The sequence below is a fragment of the Pseudophryne corroboree genome, chromosome 5, assembly GCF_028390025.1.
Source record: "Pseudophryne corroboree isolate aPseCor3 chromosome 5, aPseCor3.hap2, whole genome shotgun sequence".
Taxonomy (NCBI): Eukaryota; Metazoa; Chordata; class Amphibia; order Anura; family Myobatrachidae; genus Pseudophryne; species Pseudophryne corroboree.
Window position 1 is genome coordinate 722,594,609 of NC_086448.1, and position 6,761 is coordinate 722,601,369.

The 6,761-nt window shown below is 49.4% G+C and overlaps 1 protein-coding gene across 1 annotated transcript in view; it reads right to left on the minus strand.

Moving 5' to 3' along the window:
- IMPA1 (inositol monophosphatase 1) overlaps window positions 1-6,130 on the minus strand; it is a 51,000-nt gene extending 44,870 nt beyond the window's left edge. The window contains exon 1 of the mRNA XM_063923999.1: window positions 5,923-6,130. The gene's annotated coding sequence lies outside the window, so the exon portion shown is untranslated. The remainder of the gene's footprint in view (window positions 1-5,922) is intronic.
- Window positions 6,131-6,761: the final 631 nt, after the last annotated feature.

Here is a 6,761-nt window from a genome sequence, read left to right on the forward strand (position 1 = left end):
CATCCTTGATGTCCAGTGATACCATGTAATCCCCCTCGTCCAGGCTTGCAATAACCGCCCTGAACGATTCCATCTTGAACTTGAATTTTTTTATATACCGTATTTTTCGGACCATAAGACGCACTTTTTCTCCCCAAAAATGTGAGGGAAAAAGTATGTGCGTCTTATGGAACGAATAAGACATGTTTGCGGGTAGCGCCGGCGGCCGGCGGGTAGCGGCGGGTCCTGGATGCTGCTGCTGCGCCGTCATCAGCAGAGCGCAGAGCGCCCGCATCTGAGCCCATCTCAGCAGCAGAGCCGGCATCATGTGACTCCCCCGCTCCCCCCCACCTCCTCCCTCTTCAGGAGTGCACCGCGGGCAGCGTTAGCTGAGAGCCTGGACACGGGGAACCACTGGTACTGTCAGTGTGTGTGTGTGTCTATGTGTATGCTGGCTCTGATGTGTGTGTCTCTGTATGCTGGCTCTGACAGAAGGCTGCACTGTACAGAATCCTTGTAGGAGTCTGAGAAATCACACAGAAATATCTCTTAGAGGTTGGTGAAAACTAGGGAGGCAGCGCAAGGATGATAAAGCAGAAATGGTTCAGAATATTTTTTTTTCCAGTTTTCCTACTCTAAAAACTAGGTGCGTTTTATGGTCAGGTGCGTCTTATGGTCTGAAAAATACGGTATGTGTTCAAGGATTTCAAATTTAAAATGGGTCTCACCGAACCGTCAGGTTTCGGTACCACAAACATTGTGGAATAGTAACCCCGTCCTTGTTGAAGTAGGGGTACCTTTACCATCACCTGTTGTGAATACAGCTTGTGAATTGCCTGTAACACTGCCTCCCTGCCTGAGGGAGTGGTTGGCAAGGCAGATTTGAGGAAACGGCAGGGGGGAGACGTCTCGAATTCCAGCTTGTACCCCTGAGATACTATCTGAAAAATCCAGGGATCCACCCGTGAGCGAGCCCACTGATTGCTGAAATATTTGAGACGGGCCCCCACCGTACCTGGCTCCGCCTGTGGAGCCCCAGCGTCATGCTGTGGACTTAGAGGAAGCGGGGGAGGACTTTTGCTCCTGGGAACTGGCTGTATGCTGCAGCTTTTTTCCCCTACCTCTGCCTCTGGGCAGAAAGGACGCGCCTTTAACCCGCTTGCCCCTATTGGGCCGAAAGGACTGTACCTGATAATACGGTGCTTTCTTTGGCTGTGAGGGAACATGGGGTAAAAATGTAGACTTCCCAGCTGTTGCTGTGGAAACGAGGTCCGAGAGACCATCCCCGAACAACTCCTCACCCTTATAAGGCAGAACTTCCATGTGCCTTTTGGAATCTGCATCTCCTGTCCACTGCCGAGTCCATAACCCTCTCCTGGCAGAAATGGACATTGCACTAATTTTGGATGCCAGCCGGCAAATATCCCTCTGTGCATCCCTCATGTATAAAAGTGCGTCTTTTATATGCTCTACGGTTAGCAATATAGTGTCCCTGTCTAGGGTATCAATATTTTCTGACAGGGAATCTGACCATACAGCTGCAGCACTGCACATCCATGCTGAAGCAATAGCTGGTCTCAGTATAACACCTGTGTGTGTATATAAAGATTTCAGGATAGCCTCCTGCTTTCTATCAGCAGATTCCTTCAGGGCGGCCGTATCCGGAGACGGTAGTGCCACCTTCTTTGACAAGCGTGTGAGCGCTTTATCCACTCTAGGGGATGTTTCCCAACGTGATCTATCCTCTGGCGGGAAAGGGTACGCCATTAGTAACCTCTTAGAAATTACCAGCTTCTTATCAGGGGAAGCCCACGCTTCTTCACACACTTCATTTAACTCCTCAGATGGAGGAAAAGCTACTGGTAGTTTTTTCTCTCCAAACATAATACCCTTTTTTGTGGTACCGGGGGTAACATCAGAAATGTGCAACACATTTTTCATTGCCTCAATCATGCAACGTGTGGCCCTACTGGAAGTTACATTAGTCTCATCGTCGTCGACACTGGAGTCAGTATCCGTGTCGACATCTGTGTCTGCCATCTGAGGTAGCGGGCGTTTTAGAGCCCCTGATGGCTTTTGAGACGCCTGGGCAGGCACAGGCTGAGAAGCCGGCTGTCCCACATTTGGTATGTCGTCAAACCTTTTATGCAAGGAGTCGACACTGTCGCGTAATTCCTTCCACAGCACCATCCACTCAGGTGTCGACCTCGCAGGGGGTGACATCACATTTACAGGCATCTGCTCCGCCTCCACATAAGCCTCCTCATCAAACATGTCGACACAGCCGTACCGACACACCGCAAACACACAGGGAATGCTCTGACAGAGGACAGGACCCCACAAAGCCTTTTGGGGAGACAGAGAGAGAGTATGCCAGCACACACCAGAGCGCTATATAACACAGGGATCACACTATAAATGAGTGTTTTCCCTTATAGCTGCTATATATATATATATATATATATATATATATATATATATATATATATATATATATATATATATATCTATCTATCTATCTATCTCCTGCGCCTAAATTTAGTGCCCCCCCTCTCTTTTTTACCCTTCTGTAGCTTGCAGACTGCAGGGGAGAGCCAGGGAGCTTCCTTCCAGCGGAGCTGTGAGGGAAAAATGGCGCCAGTGTGCTGAGGGAGATGGCCCCGCCCCTTTTCCGGCGGACTTCTCTCGCTTTTTCTGGAATACTGGCAGGGGTATTTTTACATCTATATAGCCTCTAGGACTATATATGATGTAGATTTGCCAGCCAAGGTGTCTTATATTGCCCTCAGGGCGCCCCCCCCCAGCGCCCTGCACCCATCAGTGACCGGAGTGTGAGGTGCACATGAGGAGCAATGGCGCACAGCTGCAGTGCTGTGCGCTACCTTGGTGAAGACCGAAGTCTTCTGCCGCCGATTTTCCGGACCTCTTCATGCTTCTGGCTCTGTAAGGGGGACGGCGGCGCGGCTCCGGGAACGAACACCAAGGTCGGGTCCTGCGGTCGATCCCTCTGGAGCTAATGGTGTCCAGTAGCCTAAGAAGCCCAAGCTACCACCTGTTAGGTAGGTTCGCTTCTTCTCCCCTTAGTCCCTCGCTGCAGTGAGTCTGTTGCCAGCAGATCTCACTGTAAAATAAAAAACCTAAATAAACTTTCTTTCTAGGAGCTCAGGAGAGCCCCTAGTGTGCATCCAGCTCAGCCGGGCACAAGATTCTAACTGAAGTCTGGAGGAGGGTCATAGTGGGAGGAGCCAGTGCACACCAGTAGTCTAAAGCTTTCTTTATAGTTGTGCCCAGTCTCCTGCGGAGCCGCTATTCCCCATGGTCTTTACGGAGTGCCAGCATCCACTTAGGACGTCAGAGAAATTAAATAATAAATTGATTGGACAATGTATATCATGAGAAAGGAGCGAATAGGGGTATATTCAATAAGAGTCGGATCCATTCCGACATGCATTTGTCGGAATGGAACCGACAACCCCTATTCAATAGAGTGGCCATATCAGACTGTCAGATTTGGGCGGTGTCCGTGCAGCTGTCAGCAGCTACCTGTGTGTGAGAACACAGGGAGCTGCTGGAGGCACACATCACGGCCGCCCAGTGCCGCACTGCAGGGAGAGAGGTGCCTGGCCGGGGGACGGCCGTCAAGGTACCACTCATCCCCGCTCCCCATCTTCTCACCTCAATCCGACTTTTTTTAAAGTCGGATTGAGATTGTCGGAAAGGGGGACAAAACCTGCTGGATTTGGCCTCGTATCTGACAGAAGCACGCGGATCAGCAGCTATTCCGCCGATCCACATGTTTTCCAACAAGTCGGGAATTCCAGACTTGTCGGAAAAAAACTGCACTTTTTGAATAGGTCGGAACCCCTTCCGACCAAAATCTGTCGGAAGGTGCCGTCTCTCCGGCAAGACAGCAGTTTCCGACAGCTATTGAATGTACCCCATAATATATAATTCATGATTATTTTGCTCCTTGCTATGGTTTGATTTTTAAAACTGGAATAATCGACTTTAATGTAACATAAAAACATAGTTGTTATAACTGATGGAGAGAAAATGTACAGGATTTAGGCCATGGGTCTTCAACCTGCGGCACTCCAGCTGCTGTGAAACTACACATACCAGCATGCCCTGTCTCAGTTTTAGAATACCTTAATAGCAAAACTGTGGCAGGGCATGCTGGGATGTGTAGTTTCACAGCAGCTGGAGGGCCACATGTTGAAGACCCATGATTTAGCCAATTGTTAGGCCTCAGGGTGCAGCAGCGGAAACAGTAAGGCGCTTTAATGATCCCCCCACAAAAACTAGTGTGAGTGCAGCATTTCAGTAGCAGAGGTCAAGACAAAGCCAATTAAGGTATCCGGCAGCCCTAGGCTGACACACTTGTAGGATACCCCTGCACACCCCATGTCAGACCTCACATTTTAGAGTCTCCCCCAGGCCACATCAAACGCAGCTCCTGAAGTCAATTTACAGCAAGTGTGAAGGCTGCTATGTGATTGTGCAGAATACCAGCTCCTTTGCTAATGCGAGAGCACTGCAATGTCATTAGATGTCTAAAGGGTAGGAAGCTAATGATAAACAGGCCTGGTAGTGTATAGACACTGAGTGCCAATTGTGGAGGTTACAGCGTCAGGACACACATTCAACTGTACAAATGCTGCTGCATAAGTGTAATATGTGGCTAAATGGGTGAATATGTGCCTAAGGAGAAGCCAAGCAGCGAAGAACATAACATGTAGTAGAACAGGCAGGACCCCTATTTTCTGTTCCCCATGAAGCACCCACAGCTTATCATTCTGGGTGCCAGTTGTCGGCCCTGGGAGAAGACATCACAAACGCAGAGTGCCGGGATCACTGCAGCAACAGCACAGGGAAGGCCATTGTGGTCGCTACGGATTGGCTACTGGTCCGCAAGCTCCGATTGGCTCGCGGTTGGTGCCAAATTCAAAATACTGCCGATGCTGTCCCTCTATGGCTGCCTGTGGTGCGTGCCAATCCGCTTTACAATCTGGGCCCGGGACACAAACCCCAGCAGTTCCCCCGTAATGGCAGCCCTGCTTGTGAGCAGTCATCAGCCAACATGGAAGTGGATGAAAATCCACAGAGTGAACAGACTATTCATTATTCAGTGTGATCCCACTTGGATGTCCACATCATATACAGCTGTTTGGATATTGAACAGTTTATACTTATTTGTTACACAGCAAGTAACTGTGAGAGGAAGAGTTTATACAGAGGCTGCATAACAACGTGGAAAATGGTACGGCCTCCTAAGATGAAATTCTGAAATAGACACATGGCAATTACAGGGTTGTACCACATGATGGAGCATGATTAGGCACAAGAAAATTACATTTACAGTCATATGCGCGCTGTCCTTATGGTAGCCTCAAGATAGCGTATTTTAATGCACACCCCTACGGGGCTGCAAACACAGATCCACTATTTCTGGGCGATTCAGTGTGCCATTGCTGACATGCCAATGCCACTACAAGGGCACATCATGGGCATTGCCCACAATTTGCCACTAATTGCATTAACCCCTAAAGGATCAATTCAAATAAGAGTGAAGCTGGCACCGTCCACAATATAGTAGTGACATCCATAGGGTAGCCAATAAATCGCATATTTTTATCAGCACAAACTAAAATGCATGGTTTAGTGGAGATGAAGGTGATGCCCACAATATACCCTTTTCACAATGTTGGAACAGTGCGGTATATCGTGGGCAGCGCCAGTACATGAACTCTCCTATTCGAATCAACCCCTATGTGTTGATGGTTCTTTGTAAAATGTACCACACAGTAGAGAAGATTATAGAGTTGGAATCATCAACAAACAGAAAGTCGATTCAATTGGGGTTGATATCATATGATAAACGAGCGATGCAATCAGTGTGTGTAGCTCTGCCGGCAGCGATGCTGCAATGAGGGGAATACTGACCGTGCAATGCGGGGCCTCAACTGCACAGTACCCGGGCGAGCTCAGCTCCTGTCTGTGACACTGTCACCGGCGGCAGCTGCTTCCTGGTGCACGGCGCGCACTGTCACCGGCCACCCGCTCCTCCCCGCACAGTATCACACCTATAGCGGGCGGCTGGAGGTGGGCTGCTGCGTGTGACGTGCCTGGGACTGTTGCCTCGGATAATGGTTGATTCTATATCGGAGTGGGAGAAGGGACCTTCTGACGTATCTAGGGGAGGAGACACGTCACCAGGGGGAGGAGCTACGGACGAACAGGGTACCCGAAAAGTACCACGCTTCGCTCGCCACCTGTATACTAAAGGTAATAGTTGGTGGCGTGGATAGTAAAGGAACTATCCCGCTGGCCTAGCTCCTCCCTCTTGTGTTGTGACTCCTCCCCCAGACGGAAAAGGTCCCTTAGGCCACTTGATTCTAGCATCTACCCTCGGATAATGAGACGACTGCTGCTGCTGCTGCTCTGGTAAATAAATAATACACTGACAGTTCGCCACCATGCTAGTCTGCTGGGAAGCTGGAGATCTGAGCTCATTAATAACACCTGTAGACTTACTGCATGCTTGTCGAAAAACAAACACATTCACAATGACCCCCTAAGAATCCGCAATATTTGATCCATACACCCAAAATAAGAATTTACCGGTACTTACCGATAATTCTATTTCTCGTAGTCCGTAGTGGATGCTGGGGACTCCGTCAGGACCATGGGGAACAGCGGCTCCGCAGGAGACAGGGCACAAAAAGTAAGCTTTTAGGATCACATGGTGTGCACTGGCTCCTCCCCCCATGACCCTCCTCCAA